We start from the raw sequence: 27,835 nt of genomic DNA, 5'->3' as shown, positions 1-27,835 counted from the left end.
CTAGATCACATCATCACAAACATGGGGTCACAATGTTCAACACCAGAAGTATACCCATCATTGGTGAGATCAGATCATAAACTAATCTCACTGGAAGTCCACATCCCGCCCCCACCCCAGATAAAAAAGACCACAGTGAAGAACTTCTCAAAAGCCGACTTCAATAAAGACTGGTGTGGTCTCTTTCAAGGCCCCCGAGCCAGCGGAAACCATTACTCAAACCGCTGAATCACTTACAAATGCCTTCTACCAGCACCTCCAAGACTGCATGGACCAGGCAATCCCAAACAAAACAAAGACTCTTTGTACCAAAGGCAAGCGTCCAGTCTGGTGGACCCCAGCCATAAACAAGCTTTACAACAAAAGGAAGAAACTACTACAAGATAGAGCAAAATCCGTAAAAGGGAAGACACCCCTGATCATTATAAGTAAAAAACTGAGATCTCTCATAAAAGCATCCAAGGCAAATTTTGAGATAAAAATTGCTAAGGCCTCAAAAGACAATCATAAAGCCTTTTTTAGCTATGTTAGAAACCTGGAAGGAAACTCCCAGATATGCTCAGAATTAGTTCAAAATGACGTAAAAATCACTGAACCTACAGACATTGCCAACATACTGGCTGACAGGTTCAGTGCAAATTTCTCCCCCCCCCCCCCCCCCCAAAAGGAGAGATATCTATACCAGAGGATTGTAGTCCCCCAAACATCTCAAATGCTCAGGTGAGAACTGCTCTCTCCAAGGCGAAAAACACAGCATCCATGGGACCAGATGGTGTCCCCGGTTGTGTGCTCCACGAACTCAATGAGGAATTAAACCCGCAGCTAGGGCAGCTGTTTAATCTTAGCTTCACCTCAGGATACGTACCCAAGGAGTGGCGTACGGCAACGGTGGTCCCACTTCATAAAAGAGGTGCCTCCACCGACCCCGGAAACTACCGTCCCATCAGCTTGACAAGCCTGGTCTGCAAAGCTATGGAGAGGATCATAATGGAACTCATAAATAAAGACATAGGGGACTTGCAGACTTTGGATCCAACCCAGTTTGGCTTTGTCAAGGGCAGATCATGCCTTTTAAACTTGGTTGACTTCTTCAAAACAGTCACCAAGACCATTGACGAGGGCAAGGCAGTCCACACAGCCTACCTTGACCTGACAAAGGCTTTTGACACAATACCCCACTCGGGTATCATTGAAAAACTCACCAGCTTAAATGTAAACCCATACGTCACTAGATGGGTTGCAAACTGGTTAAGTGACAGAACCCACAGGGTCAGAGTTGCTGGCGCCATGTCAGACTCCAAGCCTGTCACAAGTGGTGTCCCACAGGGCTCAGTCCTGGGCCCACTTTTGTTCGGCATCTACTTTTCAGAAGTACAAGCAAACACAGGAGGATTATGGCTGACAAAGTTTGCAGATGACTGCAAACTGGGCACCATAGTTGAAAACCCATCTGACACAGACATCCTTCAAAAGGGTCTCATAGAAATGGATAACTGGTGCCAGAACCATGGCCTAAAGTTAAACGCTAAAAAATGCATAGTCATACCCTTCGGGAAAAACAAGGTTACCCCTAGTTACCATATAGGTGGCAATCCACTAAGCACAGAAGAGGTTATCAGGGATCTGGGGACCCAGGTTGACAGTAACCTTTCATTTGACACTCACGTTACCAAAGTAGTTAGGAAGACCTTCTACATTGCCCACCTGATCATGAAGGGATTCACATCTAGATCAAGGGAGGTCTTCGTTCCCCTGTACTCATCACTCATCAGACCAATGATTGAGTACAATGCTCCATTCGGAATGTATCTGACCCGACACCTGCAGCAATTGGAAAGGCCCCAAAAGTTCCTCACCAAAAGGATAAAGGGTCTCAAAAATATGTCTTATGCTGCCCGACTGAAGGAACTCCAGCTCTATTCAGTCGCTTACCGTCTGCTCAGAGGTGACCTGTGCTTGACATACAAGGCCATATCCAACCCGGAATTAATGAACATGCTTCACCTCAAAAAATCTAAATCCATCAGAACTACAAGGGCAAGAGACTTAAACCTCAACACAGCTATTAATAGGACGTGCTGGAGGGACAGATTCATCACCCAGAGACTCCCTATGCTGTGAAACAAAATCCCGGTACATGTGAGGCAGAGCACCTCGCTGGCCTTGTTCAAGAGAAATCTTGACCAATGGATGGGAGATCGCAGATATACCCCAGGGATAACCTCAGTGTCACTGCTTGACAGAGGCACAGCAAAATAATGGGCATAGTATCCTTCAAACTAAAGGGGTGGTGAAAGCCACAAAACTCTGGGCTAGGCTTATAAATGCCCTAGGGCAGATAGCCTAGTATGAACCTATGAGCCTATGAACCTATTTAATATACTCAGAGCTCCCTCTAGTGACCAGACTTTATAAAAATTCAACACCCATCCTAAATACACTGTTAAAATTCCTATATTAACTGAAAATATATACATATACTTGAATATGTATAAAAGTTTAAAAAATATTCTATAGGTATTATAAATTTGCTGCTCTTAATTTCAGTACTGGTGTTAGTGTAATCATGTCATTGAGTCCTGGGGCTCTACTGGCTTCCAAAATTAACTGCCAGTACAATTCCCTATATTCTACCATTGTTTCCCACATACCTCCCCTAGGATCCATGACTACCACTTCTAAAACAAAAAACTGAAATTCTGATTGTTCACATGCAACACTATGTTTATAAATGGCATTATTTACATTATTAGTCCTAATATCATATAAATGTTAGTAATTTTTTTGTTTTAATTTCCTTTCGCTCTTTCCTACATAAAATGATTGGCAACCTTTACATAGGACTAAATATATAATACCTTTGGTGTTGCAATTAACAAAGGTGTTCAAAGTTAAATTCCTTTTTCTTGCAAGTAGGTGTACAGTGTCTCCTGTAATAAGATATGAACAATAATTGCAACACCCACATTTAAATAATCTTTTTTTCTTTTTAATGCCCTTCTCTAAACCTTGTTTATAAGCACCTTTCTCTAGAATATTCTTAATGTTACATCCTTTACGGTAGGTGTACTTTAATTCTTGATCAAAAATGTGTTTTAAATCAGACACTTTAGCAAAGTTTTTCCATTCCTTTTCAATAATACTTCTCACCAAACCTGCCTGACCATCATAGGTAGTTGTAAATCCTGAAGTATAAACGTCTTTTGATGTTTCATCCACTTTGTGTTCTTTAAAAATCTGTGGTGTACCCAAAATGGGAGCAAATTTATTGCTTCTCCCATCACTAACCTCCTTACATATCTGGTCATATAGGTCACTAGGGTATCCTCTGTTCAAAAACATCTCCTTCAGGGCCAAACAATCCCTTTTATAAATTTCATTATCTGAAGTCATTCTACTCAAACGTACTAGTTGCCCTTTCACTACTCCTTTCTTTTGGTGAAATGGATGCGAACTTGTATAATGTAAACAGGCATTAGAAAATGTCTCCTTTCTGTATATTCTAGATGTGAAGCCCTGATTAGTCTTCCTAATATTTATATCCAAATAATTTAGTTCATTATAATTAAAATTATGTGTAAATTTTAAAAAACTAGTTGTCTCATTAATATAGTGAACAAATGAAAAAATGAAAAAAATTAATCCTCCGGTCCTTCCCACAAGAAACAAAGGTCATCTAAAAATCTACTGTAGAATGTCCAATGGCTGTTGTACAAGGAGTTTAACATAAAATTATTTTCCCAATAAGCCATAAAAATATTTGCATATGTAGGGGCACAATGGGCCCCCATGGCTACTCCTTTTGATTGTCTAAAATATTCACCTTGAAAGAAAATAAAATTATTTTTCAGTACTACCTCCATCAAACATAGAACAGTTCTAAACTCATTGTGGTTAATGTCTTTGTAATCAACTAACATTTCTTCAAACCACAATAATCCCACATCATGTGGTATACTTGTGAATAGGTCCACTACATCAAGTGTACCAAAGGCTATTCTTTCAGAAAATAAACTCTGGTTCAGTTTACCCAGAAGGTCCCAAGAATCCCTGAGTATATTACCATTGTTCAAGACTAGTTTCTTAACCTTCAAATCTATATATTTAGCCAAAGGTGCTGTTACCGACCCCTCCGCTGAAACAATTGCTCTCAGGGGCGGGTTGTTAACATCTTTGTGAACCTTCAGTATTCCGAAGATAGATGGCACTTTTGGTTTTCCTACATATAAGTATTTATAAGTGTCTAAATTAATTAACCCTTCTAACAGAAGGTCATTTAATAACACATACATTTTCTTATATGCAATATTAATTTCATTAATAGATGTTCTAATATATTTATCAGAGTCATTTAGAATCTCCATCATTTTTCCTTCATAAACAATGTGGTCCATCAGTACTACACCACCACCTTTATCTGGTTTCATAACTCTTAGGTTTTTATTCCTACTAATATTTGTAAGTATCTCTTGTTCCGACAGTGTTAGGTTTGGGTGTACATACTGTCATTTAAGACCAGTTCTCAGTTCACTTACCACTGCTGTTTCAAAATTTTTTAGCTGAGGATGTAGTGGTGGATTAAATGTACTTTTACGTGTCAAAACATTTGTCCTTGTGGTCAAACCTCTTTTCTTTAAAAATTAATTCTAAGTTTTTCTTCCTAACAAACAGTTTAATATCAACCAATAACTTAAAACTATCTGTTCTCTGTTTAGGTATGAAACCAAAGCCCTTAGAGAATAATCCAAAAAAAGTTTTGTTAACAGACACATTTGAATAATTAAAAATATTAAAATCTTTGTATGTCCATTTAGAACCATCATTACTGATACTGTTGAGGTCCAGGTTTGTTATTTCCTTACCTGAGACCTCCATTCCATTTTCTTGTAGTTTTTTGATGTGTAATCTACTGTTTCTTTTGATTTTAATCTTTCAGATCTTCTCAAAGGGGGGAATTCGGAATAGTCAAATTCATCTTTCAGATCTTACTAGTTAAGTGCCATCATGGCTTCAGGCCATTTCACAGTACTACTACTGCCCTCTTATCCTTCTCCGACTGTATAAATAAAAATCGCAATAACAACACTCTATCCTCAGCCCTCTTTATTGATCTGTCCAAAGCTTTCGACATGGTTCACCATAAAATTCTCATTAATGCACTAAAAAATCTGTCCCTTGATACTCTATCTATACAATGGTTTGAATCATACTTAAGCAATAGGCAACAAGCAGTCATGTGGGAGAACAACCTATCTCCCCTTCTCCCCATCTCACTAGGCGTCCCCCAAGGTTCTATACTTGGACCACTTCTATTCTCTGTCTTCATCAATGACCTGTACACTGTTATTCCTCAGGCCTCCTTAATACAATATGCCGATGACTCCACATTAATTTGCAAAGCCCCAAATCAAGCTGACCTGCAATCTCTTACCCAAAAAGTGTTCAACACAGTTGAGGATTGGCTTCAACATCAATGTCTCATCCTAAATCCGAAAAAAACCAAACTTCTACTTTTCACTCCCACCCATAGAGCCACACCTCTAAACTTCACTGTCACTTCTAATAACGGAACCATCATTTTCCCTGACTCTAACACAAAACTCCTAGGGGTACTAATTGACAATAACCTTAACTTTGAAGCCCACATAAGCAATACCATAAAAACAGTTAAAAAACTAGGCTCACTATATAGGATCAAATCCTTTCTTACCCCACTAGCAAGATCTACTATTGCCCAGACACACCTAATTTCTACCCTCCTCTATGCCTCCCCAATATATACTAACCTCTCACAAACCAACATGAACAAACTAGCAGTCTCCTACAACAATATTGCAAGATTTGCAACTGGCTCAACATTTAGGACCCACCACTGTAATAATTACAAAAATCTTGGTTGGCTAGAGTTACCTAACCTACTGCTACTTAAACAATTAATAATTGCTTATAAAATTCTGTATCAACCTAGTAACACACCGATTCTTACCAACCTTATCATCCCCTACAGTAACCTCAATACCCTCCGCTCAGCCACTAAAATGCTAGTACTAACACAAAAAGCCAACAACAAGGCAGGGGACTCCCTATTCTCTAACACCGTGGGTAAATCCTGGAACTCTCTTCCCAGTGACCTAACCTCACTACCATCACTCTCACAATTTAAAATCAGGCTTAAATCCTACCTTAAAAGACATTGGCTATGCACCTGTCTTAACCCAGACTAACCTCTCTTGTCTTCTCACTAAATTTCCATATCTCAATGTCTGCATAATCTACCTGCTTACTGGAATCCAGATTCTTAACTTCTCCTTCAACTAATTTGTACTCTCTTTTATATCTTATTATGTCTCTTTGTCACACTAATATCTCATGTTGACTCACCGCTTCAAGTGTGTTCCTGTATTGTACATCTTACTTATTTTACCCAACTGTTTACTTCAATATGTTCTTTTTTTGCATAAAATAGCTTAATTGTATATACTACTTCCGTTTTGTTAACCTTGAATTTATTTTATAGTTTTGTTTTATAGTTTTGTTTTATTAAAAACAAATATTGTTTTGTACTCTTGTGGAGCTTTTCTCCCCAGGCCTCTGCTGAAAATGGATATGTATCCAGCTGGACTAGCCCGGTCAACAAATGTAAAATAAATAAAATAAATAAAATTTTCCTGAAAAAATATATCATCATCTCCTCTAAATTCATAATTTTCTTTCTCCTGATAGTCTCTATTCCTTCTCACCCCCCAAAACTTTGGTTTTGGATAATGTACATTAGTCTTATACTCCTTTACATCCCTCTCTATTTTCCTTATTTTTCTACTCTGTATTTCCTTACATTTGGCTTCCAGTTCCTTTAATAAATTATTATATTTCCCTTTTTCTTTTTCTACTGTAAATAATAAATCATTAATAACTGCATTATTAGTCCTATCAATATCACTGTATAACTTTTCCATTTCATTCTCATTATTCTTAATTATAGCTCGCATAATATCAAAGACACATTTATCAAATGCTTTAATTAAATCATGATGAAATTCCGTACCCTCAAAAACATTGTTTGGGTACTTACATACTCTAAGCCCCTTAGGCACTATATTTAAATTCAAACACCTGGACAATCTGACTGGATGCTTCTCCATTGTCAGTGGTGGCCCGGGGAGTGGAGCTCCACAGTAAACCCCAGCTACACATTACAAGTAATAGTGAGGTGTACACATTCATAGAGAGTAACATACTTAACATAGCTACGTACCGCATTCTTCATGCTTAGTTTACATTAACATGTCGGTATTATACATGCTTAGGTCAGGTTTACATGTCGGGTAAGACTGTTGACAAAGGTCAGTTTAAGGTGAAGTTATATTCCAGTGTAACAGTTCTGGATCGGTTACACTCAGGTATTCAGGGTAGGTTTAGTTATGCCATACCTGTGAGGTAGAGTAGAAGAGAATAGTGAAGGAGTAGGTAGGTAGGTAGAGGGGGGACATTGTAACTGTATAGTAGGCTGTTGGAATGATTGATAGGGGAGCAATAGGGAAGGTTTGAAGGATGCTGGGATTTCTATGCGAGGCAGCACAGGAGGTGTCGGTTTCACTAGTTGATGTAGGGGAATAGAGTGTAAGTTGGGGGGGGGGGATTTTGCCAGGTGTTGAGCATGTGCTGATCCAAGTGTGCTTGAGGTGTTCCTTCATGTGTCATTTACATGTGTTGTGTGGGACAGCTGAGGTAATACATGTGGGTAGGGGGTTCCAGATTCTGCCAATTTATTTGGGGAAGAGGGTGTCACCTACTTGCAACTGTGAACATTAATCGTAATGAAAAAGGGGTTGATAGGTAAGTGGTGTTAATGGGGCACAAAGAGGGACATATAGTAGGGGAAATATCCAGGGATGTGCAGGAAGGCTGATAAGAAGGTCCACAGCCGGCCATTTCTTCTACAGCAACAGCTGTGTATATACACTGGATTTGGCGGTTGCATTGGACACTCACATGCTTGGGTGGGGGTGAGGACAACAATAATACCTTGTGATGCCAATTAGATTGGCTTACATGCCTACAGTGGGGTGCTGCAACCATGTGTTCTTTCATGTTATTTAGTGGGATTTGCAACAACACATCTGATTATACTGTACTTTGCCATGTAAAATAGACTGTGCTGCAGTGGGACTTGTACTGGGAATGGCTGCTCGTTAAGTGGTAGCTCTGCCCAATGCACACTATTGCTTACATCCCCAGGGAAGTCCGAAGAGTATCTCTCCAGCCAACACCTGCACACCTCAGCCCATAATTTCATACCCATAGTCACCCCACCCAAATCTCCTCTACAGTGCTCATCCTTACTCTGGGTGCAGGTCGGGTCTAACCACACCACTACACACTGCCCATTCTCCACTTCTTGAGACTAATCTTGTACATTGTCTCGTCCCATGGGTCATCAGGTTTTCCCACACTTGTAATCCGAGTACATATACACCCTGCCTTGAAAAGTCATTGCATGGATTGGAAAATAGAAAAACAAGAAAAATGCTTCAGCTTATCAAATGATATATAAAAATAGGTGTATACCATGATTATATATTTCTCATTCTGAAGTAGGAATGAGCCTCTCAAAATTGATTACATGTATAGATCTGCAGTCATAGGACTGCATACATATCTGCTGACTTCATTAGATGCAAACTTTGTAAATGTTTTGAAACATAAAAAGAACAAATCTAAGATGACTTCTCTGCTTAGTTTAGCAGAAGCATATCAGTGTCAAATGGAAATGGAAACTAAAACAGATGTAAACAAAAATCAGGCAGCAACTGCATGTGCCAAAAATCAAAAGAACAAATACAAGGAAAAGCAGCAGGTAAAAAGGCAAGAAATGTGGAAAAAGGCATAAATATAGTTGCAAGTACAAAAAAACTTCTGAGACAACGTCATGTTGATAAGGATCTGATGTAAGAATGGTTAACGATAGGTGAATTTAAACCAAAAGATGAAAGGCTAATATTAGCACCCCAGGATATCAGACTGACCCCCGGATTCATGAAGCCTGCACTGGGCGCAGACGTAGCGTAAGCGGGACAATGCCAAATATGTCCGCTGAGCGATTCAGGTACGAACCAACCCCACGTGCACTATCGGCATACGCCAGATCTACGCAGCCCTCGGCATAGGTATGCAAATCACCCCATGCACAGTGTCGCACCATGCTAATGAAGGCATACAGTGATTCATGAAGTTGTGCAGCCGTAGCGCAAGCCCATGGAAATGTAAACCAAAAAACATGGTTTACATTTTCCCAAACAGAACATCGGAGTTATGGAAGCAGACCAGACTCATGTATTACAAAATTAACATATGCCAATGGAGAAATACACAGCCAATGGCACAAGAAAAGATGTACAACACCTAAAAAACAACATTTAATGTAATGTCCACAGTAACGCACAGTACAACCGCAGGGCATGTGTGTGCAAACAGGAATACAAAGGAAATATATACAAATGTCATAAAATCGCAATGAAAGACAAATTAGGATTGCACCATAATATGCAATGGTAGGCATGGCACACCACAAGCAAGGTGCAAGGGTTGCCAGGGGCCCGTGGCAGTGTTCGGCGCTGTAACTATGAATTAGTAGTCAATGCCATGCAAATGAGGCAGGTAATACTGAATTGCAAATGTCCCGCCGGATTAAGGATGTACCTGACTGCGCAGCACAATAACACCGAGGAGTGTATCAGAGGTGATACATGACATCAGCAGAGGGGTGTGCCACCGTATCAGTAAGCACATTGGAGCAATGCAAATCTGGCCTGGCCGTTGCTAAGCAAAGCTGCAGGACAGGGGTGGGGAAGAAGATATAGAACTGTTTAGCTGACAGCACACATGGCGCCCGAAAGCGCATGTGTACGGGGATGAAATTGTGCCCGAAACCCGGTAAGCGGAAGCATGCACGGCGAACAATAGCACAAAGAGGAAGGTCAGGGGAAGAAAAGAAGGAAATGCCGAAGTGGGGTAATTGGTGTACTAATGAGCAATTAACAACAATCAACTCACGGCGGCCAATCAACGGCAGTAGACAAGCCTGCATGCAGAAACCTGCAAAACAGGATAGGGGAGGCAGAGGATTGCAAAGAAAGGAGGGGAGGACCTGGAATGCAAAGATAGGAGAACTGTCATAGCAGAGCAAAGCAAACCCACAGTAGATTGGCAATAGCACACATTAAGCAAGATACGCCAGGTCTAGGAAAGTACAAATGAAAGCAGGCAGCTGGATGCATGCCAGCAAATGGTAGGTGTAACGTGCACAAATGTAAATGGAAGGGCAGGAGGTAATTCACGGCATCCAAATGTAATGCAACACCAAAGGCAGCACAATAGTGGCTCCATTAATAAAACACAGAACATACCCTGTAGCCACGATCGTACATACACACCCTATGACATCAGCAGTGTTCACAGCAAAAGAGTATAAAGTGTGAAAGCACCCAACACAACCTGTGTATTCCCAAACACTGCACCATAGGTGTAAACAGACGGGGAACTTTTAAAATGTACATGTTGGGAGCTGCCATAGCTGTGATTCATCAGCATGTGTTACAGACCGACGGTGTTGTGGAGGATGATGCCGAAAACCACCGTAGGCCTCGGAGGAGGAGAAGAGTGTTCAGACCAAGGGTAACCTACCAGGGGCTACATGATCTGGAGATAGTAGAGCATTACAGGGTGGACAGGGACATCTTACAGCAAATAGTAGAGCTGTGCTGGCCACGCCTGAGAACCAGAAACAATAGAGGGAAACCCATCCCAGTGGACACGAAGGTATGTGTAAGCTTGCAAATACTAGCCACAGGTACATTTCAAAGGCCAACTGAAGATATAATGGGGATCTCACAGGCATCGGCATCCAGAGTACTACAGCAGTTCCTGGATGCCATGTTACCACATGCCAATGAGCATATATACTACTCCCGAACTCAGGAGGAGTTGGCCAGCAATATGCATCACTTCCACCATGTGGCAAACTACCCGGAGGTACTGGGTGCGATAGACTGCATGCACATACAAATCACGTCACCAACCGGTGAGTATGGTAGGCACTACATAAACTGCAAGAGATTCCACTCCATCAACTGCCAGGTCATGTGCAATGCCCAGGGCATTATCATGGATGTGTGTGCTGGCAGCCCTGGAAGCTACCACGACTACCATATCTGGCATGCCTCACAGCTATATCAGGTATTTGTCAGGGGGGACATCCCACAAGGTCTCCTTGTGGGGGATGCTGGCTATGCACTGGAGCCGTGGATGATGACCCCCATCAGAAATGCACACACACCAATCCAAGAACGCCATAATGAGGCACACGCACAAACCAAAATCATCATAGAGCATGTGTTTGGGATGCTGAAATCACGGTTCTGGTGCTTGGACACATCTGGTGGAGCCTTGCAGTACTCTCCAGGCACGTGTGCCCACATCTTCATAGTATGTGCCATGCTACATAATATGATCCTGCGGAAACAGCTGCAGCAGGGACAAAATGGGGGAGGGCCTCACAGCCCACCACAATTGCCAAGGCCAACACAGGCACAGAGGAATCCAGACCACGGACACACTGTGCCAGGCCCAGTAGGCAGACGGAGGTGTGCCCAATATGCCTACGCCTTAGCAAAGAGGGAACGTATAGCACATACCTTGACAGTGTAGGCTCCCACGGACTGACACCCCTCCCCACCTGCACACACAGTAACATGGATGGCACACAAACACAACTACCTGTAAATTGTGATGTATAGGTGGCCCACTGTGAAATCCTACATAGGCAGCCCTCAAACATTGTACATGCAACAGCCATTGGAACACGGAAATGTCAATACCTGAACAGTAGATGTGCCTATCAGCATCTGTCAGTGCTGTGTGTATAGGTTCTCAGGTACATCGGTAGGTACACACCCGATTGTCAGAGGCAAAACACCAAACGGGACAAACAGTGACTCCTGTCGCCACAACATCGAGTAAGCAACTGTCGCTTACTGGAGCAGAGGCAATCATGGGAGCACATGTGTGTAAGCACTGTCCTACACACAGTCATCACAGATTACCCGCCGCATTACTGAGGGGCTCCACAAAATGTAATCATGGATGTTGTGTCAAGGCAGGGGATGTATCCATGACAGGCATTCGTTACCCCGGCATGCTGCATCCATGGTCGTATGAAGGTGTAGCAAATTATCGGGTGTAGCTAATTGTGATATACATACCCAGTGCCGGAGTACAGCCAGTAAACATCACATGGACATACCATTAACTGGACCCATCAATTTGTAAACTAATGGAGTTATCCATGTGAGTGTAGTATGGAGTAACTGCTGTAGTGTACTGCACACTCAAAATGACATAATTCGTGTACAACCCCCAGATGTCCAAGTGGTACATGCAGTGACTGTCGTGCATGTTCCCGGTCCCACGTCCCGCAAGGGATGTAACGTAATCCCGACAGCACAGGTAATGCATTCCGGATGCAGGTCATCAGAATATGTGTAGCACACGTTAGCGGGAATAAGCATTGCCCACAGCTGGTAAGTGATGTTTAAATATGGCTGTACGGATATGTGCGAAACAGGGCTAAGCGTCTCCGACCACTGCGCAGATCACGGTCAATGATCTACAGAACAGGTGATACCAGCATTAGTCACCCCTGAACAAATAGCGCCTGCTCTGAAGGGTAAAACGACCACTGCCAGGAGTGGAACAGGCAGTCATGTATACAATCACCCAACACTATTGCTAGGCAAGATGTACATACGGTAGGGTTGCCACAGTTCAAATGACCAATGTGGGACATACACCAGATGTCTGCAGAACGACACATACACCCGGCCAGTACAAAAACCAGAACATCAGTGTTTTGCATAGATAAAAAGCTTATTCTAGTAATGGTCTCAGGTACGTGTTCTGTGTCCTGTAACATGTAGGTGGGTCAGATACAGAATAAGTGTGGTATGCAACTATGACATAAACTATAGGGAATATGTGTGTTCCAAAGTTGCAGGACATTTGCTATGTTCACAAATATTTCGCAGGACACAACTGCACAAAGAGGGACTGTCCCTCGCAAAGTGGGATGGGAGGTGATCTTAACCTATGGCAGGTGTGTAATGTGACAGGTACAGACACAAATGTGTGGAATCCAGGAAACACAGTATACACTGACAAACACACAATGAAAGGCGTAGCATGCCTGTCACCACCCCTGTCCGAGATATGTATATATATATATATATATATATATATATATATACATACACATATATAATACAGATAGAAAGGGCGATAGTGTGATATATGTCGATATACAAGGGGTCACTGACATCTGCAAATATATAGATAGGTCGACGACATTCAAAACACCTTTGAGGTACAAATAAACAGGATACCGCCAACTATGGAATGTGTCATACACCGACACGCGTAACCAGGAGGCTGAAAGACAGAAAGAACACAGTACTGGAACAGTAGAACCATGAGCAATATGACAATAGTAAGGACAAGTAGTCACCGCTGCCGGCGGTGCGGTCCACATAGGTACCGTGTATAACTGTGGTTGTGAGTGATGTAGCCTGTGTATGTGTGTGTTGAGGGTGCCATGTGTGTTCCCATGTGACTAAAGTGTGTGTGTGTGTGTGTCCGCATAGTGTGTCTGTAGGTGACAACTCGGAGGTAGATGATTATTGTAGGTGCGGGTATAGCTAGCCGTAGGCATGCGGTAAACACCTGTCCCACATTGGGAGGGACAGCCCCCCCTGGGCAGGTGTGTCCTGACATGAAACATTACAAAGGGCAACTGTCCGAGAGTTTAGGACATTAGTATGTCCCAAATAATATGCAATAGTTGCAGGAAATACTCATGCCTGTATTTAAGAAACGGAAATGTTACATGCAAACCAATAAGTAGTGAAGGACCAAGAACAATTGGTATGTAATGAGGATAAAAGTATGTACTATCCTGTGTACTGACCGTGGCCATATGTCAGCCTGTAAACACCACTGTGTGACCCACAAGTGTCCAACTATGGCCATATGAAAAGGTGGCAAGCCATGTGACAGAGGGTCTGACACCAACACCACTGCAATGACTGCAAATATCTGGGAGACATACATGGGATAGTGGTCATTTACAAATATCCCTGCACATATCGCCGTACATCCGGAGGTATGGAAGTATCAACCTCACCTGCCATACCATATAGAAACCAATTAACAATGGCCCAAAGTAAATTCCCATAACAGAAGTCTATTAAGTGATAGCACTGTAATTAGGGAAGGGGCCCACACACACATATATATGGACTACGTAGAAATGCAAGCCCCACAAAACCGTATATGCTACTTACACCTACCTACATCCCCCACACTGGAAACAATAGCAGTACAGACTGTAACCACAGCCCAAACATCTAGTTAGTCAATTACATCTGCTGAACCATTTATATACCTTGTGAGAGACACATTTAAAGGCACCATGCAAAATTGTATCCATCGTATAAAAAAACAAAAGGCGATGTTACAGGTGTTTGCAATAGTCCTTTATCAGATGGGTGGGATGACAGGTACAGTCACAGGTAGAACCACATACTCAAGCCGTCACACACAATCCACGGGGGACATGACTCCAAAATAGACGTGGCTCTACACATAGCAGTTGCAATTACACACAACAAAACAAAATACAGGCCGTCTCCCCGAAGGCAGGGCAAATGGCCAACACCCAAGTGGAGAATACAATTATACCCCACTGTTGCCATGTAATTGGTGAATGGAGTAGCTGCACAGCAGAAGTGCACGTAATTAGTCACACCGGACCACCAATTGGCGGCAGTAAACCACATGTTGCAGGTATAGACGTATATAAGGATGATTTGCCAGATATACAAATTGTATGCTCATACCGCAAAACAGTTGAAAGAGTGATACAGAAGAGCGAGATAGAGATGAAACACTAGAACGATATCAAGGTATGTAGAACATTAACTGTATGTATAGTATGTTCTGTATTACGTTATGTCAGTGTATGCATAGCCTGGTTTGCAGTAATTAAAAGTGTCCGCCATGCATAAATTGGGGAATGGTATTTATGTAGTGATGTCTTGCTGATTGTACTAATGCTTGTAGAAGATGTGCGTCCAGCAGTGGGCCACATGGTAAACAGCACAGACACCACAAGAGATGCAACATGACGGCTTTAAACAGAACAATGTCATATGACCCACCATCAGTGGTGGGGTATGTCCAATAAGTATGTGCCATAGCAGGGGATAGTACATGTAGATATACTGTAACAGTCCGCATGTGTATGGGCATATAACGTCAATGACATGTCTAAGGTGGACCCTCTGTGCAAGTATGCTTTGAATTATGGGATACCATGTAAAACATGTGTAATGTATAGTACAGTAGATTGATATGTCAGATATGCTACACAGGAGAACAGGCATATGATGAATAACAAAGGTATCATATAGTGATGTGAGTAGTATGTAATTAATATATGTATAAACAGTTATGATGAAATAAATAATATGTAATCCACTCTGTGCATTTGCAAAGGACGCAAACATTACTCCCATACTAGAATAGCAGAAGAGATGTGACAGACAAACATGAACATGATTGGTGTGTACAATAACAGTATACATATGGCCTGTAGTCACAGGACATTGTAATAGCATGACAGCCAATCTAACTGGAAGGTCTATACCAGTAACCATGCACAAAGGACATGTAATAGCTCCACAGGTTCATAGCGGGGTCCCATGCAGTCTGGCAAGTCTATGTGTAACAAAAACTACAGTGTGCACACCAGTGGCACCTCTCTAGGGTAGTGTCCTGTGAACATAAGATCCATGTGTAACCTGCATCTCTGCACAGTACAGCCACTGCAGTGATCCCTGGCGTACATGTGTCCCCCATCCACCAAGGGAGGTATCACATAAACACTGCTACTGACTGTCCATGCGTGATGTACATAGGAATCATGTCCCAAAGCATGGTGAGTGTCCAGTCTGTGAATGTAACCCCCAAGCACATGCCACACACTGCCGCATGTGTGCACATATCCATGAGCATCATGCTCATAATGGCTATTGTGTATGTCGTGTATGCGGAGTATATCCATAAACATATTTGCAGACATGGGCCCTGTCTTTGCAGCAGATGTCACCCCTGAGTATGTAGTCCGCAAATGTGTACAGACATGGTGTCTGTACATAAGCCGCAAACTTTAACAGTCGTAGCTCAATAAACGTCATGGCGTTTTAATGTTGAGTTATGTAAAGCTGTTGTGTAAGGTACACCCTAAGCAGGGTGTTGTACCCATGGATGTTTGTATAAGTCCGGTGTTCAGAGGTACAATGGGTGCCTATGTACCAGCTACACACCCAGTACAGACATGTGTGGACACGTAGAAGGATATCCATGCCACAGTGGCAATGTGGTAATCACAGGAGTGTGTGTGTGACATACATGTCTCTTACAAACATGTACAATGTGACATGTATCTAGGGGACTAACACCTATGTGATAACCAGTGGGTGGATGGTGTGCTGCAAAGGTGATGTTCATACCAAGTGTCATACAGGTAGAGGCCATGATGTTCATATCGGTATGCGTCACAGTTACACCCATATGGATGGGGTCTGTATCAGCTAGTGGAGCAACAGTGGTGCTGGGTATGCACTGGTCTGTAAAGCTAGGCAGGGAAGTCCCCTCAGTGGTAGCCTTTACCTCAGGGAAGCATATACCGAACATGAGGGCCCCATGACTGAGGACTGTGGTATGCCAAGTGTAACTGGAATGCAGTATGTGATATGGTATGCCACCCTCAGTGTGTGTGTCCCGCCCATTAGTCACTTTGCATAACATCTGGAGACATATGTTGTGATGTGCAGGTGGATGTGTATGTTGTCAATACCAGAATAGAGAACGGTGCTGAATGGCAGTGAGAGGACAATGCAGGCCGTATGAACCCCGTGTCGTCATCAACTACTTTTGTGACTGTATGAAAGGTGTTCAACAGGTGTAGGAGGCATGCTGTGGCCCCAACAAGACCAACCCAGCTGGCATCAAAGGACTGGAGCACAACAAAGACTCAGTGAATGATGTCCATGATGATGTGCCCTATAGCCATGCATAACTGTCCAGTGAGGTGTGTAGGACAATAGTCCCAGTCGTGCATTGTGGCACCACCTGTGTGGAGTGTTACTGTCGCTGTGTGCCAGTCAGGGTCCACAATGTCTGGTACAAGGCTATTACTGAATATGGTGTCCCAGTGGGGAGACATGCTTTTCAGAGGTCTGTGGACATCACAGCCTGGGATATTGTAGGGTGACAAGGGGCCTGTGTCCTAGGACATATAGAGTGCAGGTCAGTACTGTGTAGGTGTGACTGCAGGTACACCGCAATGTTCCTGCAAGGAATGTGGCCCTGCAGTGAGTGAGGGGGTATAATGTTAGCATTGAAGCCATCAGACAGCATGTTGCCAACATCACCTGTTACTGTCATGTTCCAGAGTGACAGTTGTATGTGTGAGCAGATGTGGGTATTGCATACGACTACTGACATACCACCATAATGCCTTGTTGTACATCTCAGAATGTGTGGCAGTAATGTGTACGTAGCAAGTTATGGAGTATGTGATGAGGGATCCTGTGGCCCTATCGAAGCTGAGCAGTGAGTCACCCCACCCATGGGAATGTACACCACTGTGTAACAGCCCCCACCGCTGTTGTAAAGTATGTACATGGGACTGCACCCCCAGAGTGTCGTCTGTAATCTGGTGTGTACCATCATGGCTCTGTGTGGCATAGCATGAACCATATTGTCGTGTACGTGCTAATGAGGTGCACTGGGGTATGTCTCAGCGTTTGCATGTGCATTGTCCACCTGCACTTGTGTGACGACAACAACTACCGCTGTCATACATCTGTAGTTGGTGTTGTAGTTCTCATCTACTGTGTATGCCATGAAGTGTGTGGTGCTGGTATGTGGTTAACAAGGGTGGGTAGCAGATATTTGGATTCCACCAATGAGGGGATAACCCCAGGTGTGGAACAGCAGTCACATGTGGGTAGTGTCCATGTCAAGGATACTGTTGGTCTTGGAGGTGATGTATGGGTCGAACCAGCCGAGCGGAGGTTATGACTCACACTCAGCATATGCCTAATGTGTCAGTACATGTGCAGCTATCACAGTTAAGTGTGGGTTACTGTCAGTCTTTCATTAGTAGCAGCAGTAGTTACGGATACAGTTATATGCACGTGGAGCACCTGTGATGCATTGTGCTAAGTAACCAGCCGGGATGTGTGTACAACACAGTGGAATATGGGGTCACCTCAGCCGTGGGTGTGCCAGTCCAGGTACATGCCTGAGAGGTACGGTCTGTCTATAACCAGTCATTGCAGTTGTGCTCTGCAGAGCCAAGAGGCAGGTCCCAGTCACTGCAGAGATATTGAAGTGGTGCAGTATCAGGTGTGCCTTGCCTGCATGCATCACAGAGGATGATGTCAAGCATTGTGTGACATGACCACATGCTTCGCTAGCCAGTTCCCATTCCGGTGGTGACTGTTATTGGACACTGTGCAAGACAGGCAATATAAAAGCAGCAAGAGTCCAACATGTGATCCGTACTCCCAAGGCTGACAGGTGCAGGTCAACTGTGCCACAGCATCATGTTGTTTGACCGGGTCTGTCAAAGTGAACGTATACTAGACACCTGTGGAATGATAGCAGAAGCATGGACAACTGTTGGGAGTGACACAGTCATTCGTAGTACAGTGGTAACAGGTCTGGATGACCGCAAAATGCTTCCCAGGGCTTGGACCACACCATCAGGGCTACAACACTGGTGGGCTATTGCATGTCCCTGCACACGTAGTCTGTGCCCTGAGATACAACTTCAGTCACACAAACATGGAAGATGAGGCACATCATACTTGTTGACTTGTGGCATGTGTGCATAGGTTATGTTGCAGAACCAGTTACTTGACAGCAGGATGTAAGTGACTATCGCCTTCTGTAGCCTGCCGAGTGGAACAGCAGTGTGACTGCCGACAGTCACCTAAGACAGGTGTGTTGTGTATGTTATGACACCCTATTGGCTGTATGTGATGGGCACATGTGTCTGTGGGCTATAGGTTGGTGTGGTTGTGTTTGGCGATGTGGGCTGTCGTTGGTGCCCACACAGAGTATGGAAGGGCACTGTACAAGTTGTCTCCATATGTGTGGCCTGTGGTGGGGATCATGTGGGACTATGTGATGTGTGGGGTGCGTTGCCAATGTTGCACATCCCCACATGACTGTCAGGTGCAGTCAGGGTTGGTGACAGTATAACCCCCAGCAGGGCTGCATATGTGCATCCCCCACAGGCTGTACTGTTGTATGTTGGGAGGTGTGCATTGGATGTGTACATGAGAATAGCTCTATTGCCACATGTACAACATAGTCATCATAGTGGCAGGCAATAGCACTGGTATGTGCCAGTTGGACATGCCTGTATATAAGTGGTACGTGCCAGGTGGACACGCCGTATAAACCACCATGTCTCACGAGGTATGTGAGTGATGTGTGTACGACAGCTGTTGTACAGTTATCAAGCTGGAAATGTATGGACAGACAGTGTACCTGTGAGGACTGGTGTGAAATGGGTGCTAAACTACGCAGTAGCTCATAACGTGCCAAGAAGCTCTGAACAAGTGCCGAGCATGCCCATACATTACAGATAGGGTGTTGGATAATATCAACCCACAAGTGTTGACAACAGTCATGATTGGTGGCACCGCATCAGAACACTGCCGGGTATGGTGTGCAAGTCCATGAACCATTATCAATGTAGATGTTAGCAGTACAGATGTACAAGACACTACAGGTGTTCAGCTACATATGCCTTTGTATGTCACAGGAGTGTTCTACTAGTGGCTTGTTGACAGACTCACAACTACTAAAGGTGCTACAGTGACATGTGCATTTCACACGGTGTCAGCTACAGTAAACCAGGGTTAATGTGTTGTACCCCACCCGCATTGTAGCCCATACCACACAGACAAATGTCAGCCATCTGTGTATGTGAGGATGTGAATGGCCATGACCTATGGGCAATAGTTGTCACAGTGTTGCGAACAACATACAGAATGGGCTGTGTGTGCGATGTGTGTGACATATTTGCACATTCTGGTGGATGATATTAGCAATGATACCACTAGGGGAATACCCCCGTACCCATTAAGAAACACCTAGGCTGTGGTCAACAGTATGGACACTGTGTTAGGGATGGTGTAGTGTAGTACACCTCCCTGAGCTGGAGACATCTCCCTGGCCCTTAAGGTAGTCACCCGAGGTACCCATGACATGACAGGGTGGTATCCATGAGCACGGAGATCATTGGACAGGCATACACAGCACCCATGTGACCAATATTGGAATACACATCACCCTCCAGGGGTAGGGCCCATGTGTGGATGGCCGATACCCGCCTCCACAATACTCACCTCCAGTATGCAGCATGCTATCCACCTTGCATGCAGACATATGCCACACTATGCAGTTAGACATGCTACATGTCCATAGCCTGATCTGAAAGACATATGTCATGGACAACCACCATCCTACGACTAGGATGGCCACATGCTGGACAGATCCCTGTGCCGTACTTGTGACATACTCCTGCCATACCATGCAGCCCTGTCCACATAGCTGCACATATCATCCCTGTCATACATGGTGTGATGGCCGTATGGTAGATGTAGTATCATCTATCTGGATCAGTAATGTGTCACTGATGCCCCTCGTGGTGGCATAATGGGTGTCAGATACAGCTAGGAAACCCAGCCCATACATGCTATAGCCGATAACCTTACCTGCGAATGATGTCCGACTAGCTATTGTCCCATGTTTATCACATGTGCAACACAGGTGATCTGTGGCAAGATGTTAAACAGCTGTACAGTGCAGTGCAGATGTCTATGGGAAAACAGATGCATGTACAGGTTTCCATGCGTACTTGGTACATTGTCACTGCCCAAGTCCAGTAAGGCTGTGTCTGTGTTGATATGTGACATATCCACAGCATTAAGGTCAACAGCATTACCGTGGATACATCAGGCATGAGTAGATAGGTAAGAACACCAGTGGAGGCAAACAGACATGCCCACATGGAGACAGACGTCACATGCAGTAGGAACACTAATGAGGTGACATACATATATGGGGATGATATCCAATGCATACTGGGTGTTACATGTGTGTGATACATACATGCCAGTTGTATTAGTGTCATGTTGATTTGCAAAGATAACTGTGCAGATGTACTAGAAATGTATTTGCAGCAGTATCACTGTACATGTCTGTAAATGTGACCTGTCACCTTCATCATGTCTTACAGATAATGCCGCATACATGCCTACCAGCATACAGCGGACAGGAGGATGATGTCATAATCCCGTACCTCCATGAGAACTACGAGGTGTTATTTAGCCATGTGCCACAACATGCACATCAGCTGGATGACCTGTAGCATGATCTTCGCAGGAGGGTCAATGAAGTGGGCGGCCACAACCGCACCTACCAGCAGGTGCACAGACACTGCACGGACCTGATACGTCATGCAAAACAGCGTGCCACTGCAATCGCCAGGGAAAAAGTTGGAACAGGTGGTGGGCCACCAACCCAGCCTCCACTCACACACACAGAGGAGCTACTGGCCAGTCTGGGAACACCCTCAGAACAGCCCCCACAAACACTAGCTGCCATTGTGGAGGTGGATTTCTCCCAACCAATGAGCCTGGAGTTGCCTGGTAAAGTCAGTACTGAACATATGGCCAGTATATCCCACGTAAGTGCATGTGTCATTGTACATCATGTAATGTAACAACATATGCAAGGTATGTGGACACACATGCTTTATGCTACCCTGTGTATGCACCATACATCTGAACTGTACAGGTATTTGCAGGATGTCCAGATGTCTGCCTCATATTGTCGGTGTGTTTCCCTTAATATCTGTCCCTTTCTGGCAAATAGCTGAGGAATGGAGTCATTAAATGATGACATACATTTGTGCTTATGACTGCACATTCCATGTAAAACCCATGTGCATGCAAACCTATTAGTCTAGCAAATTTCTAAGTTAGTAAGAGCAATATGTCATAGTTGTCCCTATATGTCTCCCATCATAGTAGGCTTTGTTCACATTTATTGTTCTAAGAGGTTGAGAGGTATGGTATGCACACATGTGCTGACTATATGCTATTGTACAGGCAAATGTGTTAACTTGTACTGTGCACCCTGTGGCTGTCATACAGTCATGGATAATGTTAATTCTGCTGTGTCACCCTATACAGGTACCTCTGGCGTGCCGCACAGACAAGAGTCCATTGCAGGTGAGACTGTCATCAGTATCAGGCATGTCAAAGCATAGATCTTATCGCCATGTGGCCAGTTAATACATGGATATACAGGTCACATCACCCATCATCCACACAGGCCACCCATGTGCAATATATACAACTGAAATGATACACAGACATGAAACTACAGTATTTGTCATTGCTACATGTGTGTCCAGCTGTGCATACAATGGTGGAGGTGTTCCACAATGGAGGCATATGTACTATACAGTGGAATAAAACATGTGGTACACAAACCAGTACCACACAGTGAACAGTGATATGGGCAGACCACAGGTGTCACCATTGTGTTATATGCCCCTACAATGGTTTCACACATTGTGATGTTCCATCTGACATGTCTGAGACACATAGCGTTTTGGTTGCAATATTGTCACAATTTCCCATAACCCATACCCCACACACCACACATACACCTGTTGTCTGCATAGCCCTGTGGATGGTGACATATCCAACATCTATGGGTGTATGTCATATGGGACAACACAGACGTGTGATAGACGGCCATCACATACATGACCAACACATGTGCACACATGGCCATGGGGGATGGCCAGAGACACGTAGCCACGCAGAAGATGGGATGTGGATACACCCTGTCCCACTTTGTCCACACATGGTCCAATTACAGCCATACTAGACCGATTGTACAGGTGATGTGGTACGCTGCATATCTTAAATGCCTGTGCACAGCTAGTGGAGGTGTCAGTAACGTGTACCTCATAAGATGTGTTGAACATGATGTCTGTGTCATAGCATGATGGTAGTCACCTTCACAGATTTCACTGACAGTGACACCAGGCCACAGATACTGTACTTTTTCCCTCCCACCATAGGACATCACTGTTAGCTGTGCACCTTGTGTGCGTGGTACATCAATGCCATGTGTAAAATGGTGACGTGATAGGTCCGCTATGTGTGGACATGGTTGCCAGGCAACTAGGTGTCATCTGTATGTCCTCCAGTGACCTATCACATGACACAGCATGGTTGGGTGTGTATACAGCTCAGCATCGTAGGTCACAATCCACAGGTATGTCACAGGTATGCATGCAGTTTTGGATATGCAATGCGTACATAACATGCATTGTTTAGCAATATAGACACCTCATGATGCCATGCAATGGCACAGTGTCTGTACATCACACTGTACAGCAATGTAGACAGCTCACAGTCCCCTACTATGCCCATGCACATTTGCTCAACATGCATTCTATCTGTTGGGCATATGGACAACACTGCAATGTGATACCCAGTACGACGCTGTACATGTGTCAGGACACCATTGTGTCAGGGATGCATGCATGTTAATGCACACGTCAGCAGATTACATGTCAAGGTCACCTCAGCCATGTGTACTGTTATCCTGTTCTGGTCCACATGGTGTATCACGGGGATGCATGCATACTACCATGATCGTGTGAATTGCATGGATAATGATATGACACATGACTGCTGTAGTGTGCATTCCAGGGGGTATGCTTACAAACACTATTGATGTCTGAGCTGCATGCTGTCAGCTGTATCACAAGCATGCTGCATGCCATCTGTCATCTCACATGCATGGTGTGTCAGTGTGTGTGTGTCAGTATGTGTGTCTGTGTGTGTCAGTGTGTGTGTCTGTGTGTGTCAGTGTGTGTGTGTGTGTGTGTGTGTGTGTGTGTGTGTGTGTGTGTGTGTGTGTGTGTGTGTGTCAGTGTGTGTGTGTCAGTGTGTGTGTGTGTGTGTGTGTGTGTGTGTGTGTGTGTGTGTGTGTGTGTGTGTGTGTGTGTGTGTGTCAGTGTGTGTGTGTCTACTGAAATTTAGAGTCTTTCTTTGCAATCACAGGTGATGTAGGTGCGTTACCCTCCTGCGGTTCATCTGATAGTGTCCCCACAGATGCTAGCAGTGATGAACATATGCACGAGGTACAGGCAGGGATGTCAAGGGCAGAATCTGTGCCAACGGTTGCCATCCCAGCTATGTCCCCCTCTTCCCCGCACACAGTTCAGCTGCCAACACATACCGCATCTACAGTGGCCATAGAGGAAGGACAGTCAGCATTTGTTAGCGTTGAACAGGAACGTGTGGTGGCTACAGAAGGTGTGTCTCCACAACATGGTGGCAGTATACTGACTGCGGATGTGTCACACAGGCATCTGGCTGGTGCTGCTCGTAGCAGGACCTCTGGCAGATATGCACCTTCAGGACATAGCGCAGCAGCTGGGATCACCAGACGCATGTTCCAGACTGTAATGGTGGCACAGGCACGTGCCAAACGGCAGAACAGAGAAGGGCAGAGGCTGCAGAGGGCTGCTATCAATACCCTAAACAACAACATCCAGGCATTGGCAGGTGCTCAACAGCAGCTTGCTGATGTTCTGGACAGGCGATTGGGTGACATGGTCATAATCCTCGACCGTGGCATGGCAATCCGTGAGCGTGAGCTGTCTGTGCTGGAATATCTGGTAGGAGTGAGGCATAGGACACATGGACGTAGGCCAGCTACACCACCTAGTGCAGGTCAACGTGAGCGTGCCACCTCACATGGCCGCTCCAATAGTGCCGGTAGCAGTAGCAATGCAGCTGGTGCTGCGCTTTCCACACCAGGTCACAGCAGGCCACGTGGACGTGGCCCTGGATGTTCTCGGCGGGGACACGGTTCCAGTGGCCATGTGTCGTTGGACAGTAGCCATTCTGTACCTCTGCCTGGTAGTGCCTGTGCAACACCTGGCAGGTACAGGACACGTGGCTGTGTCCGGTCACAGTGAGCTGTACAACCTGGTCTGTACAATCTGGAGCTGTCCATAATACCCTTGTGTAGGCCTCACAAATGACAGAACTGTGTGCACACATACACGCACACAGTAAACACAACTGTAGGGCTCCACAACACCCACATGCATACGGAACAGACATGTCCATTCAAATCAACGGCCCTTACCCGCACACATGATGTCATCCATTGGTGCAGCCTATGCCCCTGGCAAACAGTATCACCCTGTGCATATGATGAAGCCTGTGCCACATCCCTGTCATCCACACCATCGGTGCAGGGATATGCTCAAATGGTCTGATGCACAGGGTGAACAGAATAGTGAGAGGTGTATCTAACATTACTTGTGTATGCATATTGAGGGATGTGTATGCTGCATTGATTGTGTGTGAATACTGAGTGCAGGGATATGCTCAAATGGTTTGATGCACAGGGTGAACAGAATAGTGAGAGGTGTATCTAACATTACTTGTGTATGCATATTGAGGGATGTGTATGCTGCATTGGTTGTGTGTGAATACTGAGTGCAGGGATATGCTCAAATGGCCTGATGCACAGGGTGAACAGAATAGTGAGAGGTGTATCTAACATTACTTGTGTATGCATATTGAGGGATGTGTATGTTGTATTGGTCATGTGTGAATACTGAGAGATGTGAGAGGTGTATCTGACATTACTTGTGTATGCATATTGAGGGATGTGTATGTTGAATTGTACGTGTGTGAATACTGAGAGATGTTTATGTGACATCAGTGGTGTACTGTCGACATGCACCAGTCATACCATGTAGTCCAGGTGCAGCATGCATTGTGATATGTTCACAGTATGTGTCTCGGTTACAACAGTAACAGCATGTTGGTAATGATGCCCTGGTTCCCTCCTATGGTGTACTGGCATGTGCCTACAGGTAGCAGTGTTTGCAGTCCCCCATGTGTAACTGTGGAGTACTCACAGGCACATATGGCAATATCAGCATGCTAAACGTACCCTCAACTTGACTGTTGGAAAGTCGAACATGACACAGATGTCCAAACATGACACAGATGTCCATACATATACTGCACCTGAAGCATGTGGTCAGTTGAACAGGCTACAGTGGACAGAGATGTGACATACATACCGGGAAACATTACAGGTATGTTGACATAGTGCAGGGGTTGTACCCAGCGGTCTGGCCAATGATGACATTAGAGGCCACCTGATGGCATGAGGCCCCACTGTGTAGCAGTAATACCCTGTCACAATACAGGAACATGGCCACATTCACGGGGTCTACAGCACTATAACGCACACCCCATAGTGTTGAGGTGTGGACCTTTGCCTATGTGGTCATCACCCTCGCAGTATTTTGCACCCACACGACGTGGCACAGAGATGGGACATGCACAGGTAGCCAGTACAGCTGGGACCAATGGCATCAACAGGGTAGTAGACTGCATCACCATGAGGGGTTAGTGATCCTTTTTCCACAGTATGGTAGCATACACCCTCACACCAAGCACCAGACAGCCATACATACATACATACATACATACATACATACACACACACACTGTGGTAACCAGATATGTGTGTACGGATAGCCAATGTGTGTGTGATGCACCACACCTGCCGACGTCATGCTTTCCACACTGCTGTATGTACAGATCTCTACAATGGTGTACAGGGATGTGTTACAACTGGGACGTAGTCCCCACCATATGTGGCATATGTGGTCGCACAAGCGGACACACATAGCAGTGCTGGGAATGATACACCTGCCATATGATGAGTCGTTTGATAGACGTGCAGCAGTAATGTCCGCAGTATGTGTACCAACGCTATGTCTGGCAATTGTGTGGCTATATGCACACGGGAGGATGTCAGTGATACATGTGTCACATACATTTAGTAACACCTGACCGCTGTGTATGTGTTATCTCATCACCATCAAGTAACAGTGACATAGCATACTGTTTGCACATGGCATGGTAGGATGGCATGTGACACACCTGTAAGCCATCCCCGGCACACATACATCTACACAGGTGGATCACCACTTATGTACACACATCCCTCCATACGTGATGTACAACCAACCATACTGTCTGTATGTCACCATATACAGGTGTCAATGATGGGGCTGCATTGTGACTGCATGTTGCAGTTAGGCACAGCTGTGTTACGGACATTGGCCACTGCACATGCATGGTTGCTGCATGCACAGTACAGATTGTACATGTGTGTTGGTCCTACATGTGTCTCCTGTAGCCATGTTTGTATGCATTGCTATTGGTGGACATGTGTGTTGACATACATAATACATGGACTGCGGTATGATATCATGGGTGTCATGGGTATCTACTACAGGGGAATGTGTCCTCCATCAACATTGCTACCTCCTGTACTGTGAGCATTCAACAGACATGGACCCACCTTCCATTTGCATGTGTATGATTGCTTAGGCCACTGTTCTGCATGGGGGACAGCAACGGCTTAGCTATGTACATATGTGTTGTGTGTGCGGTCCATGCACACATCCACTACAATCACATGTTTGACATATCCAAACATGTGTGTTCGTTGGTGTACAGTAACACTCATCTGTCACAGCTGTGTAAGACCAGGGGTCCCTGGTATGTCT

Source organism: Protopterus annectens, chromosome 3.part0 (genome assembly GCF_019279795.1).
Source record: "Protopterus annectens isolate FY-2018-M chromosome 3.part0, PAN1.0, whole genome shotgun sequence".
In the NCBI taxonomy this organism is placed as follows: domain Eukaryota; kingdom Metazoa; phylum Chordata; order Ceratodontiformes; family Protopteridae; genus Protopterus; species Protopterus annectens.
The sequence above is the reverse complement of the archived record's forward strand: the minus strand, read 5'-3'. Positions refer to the sequence as shown.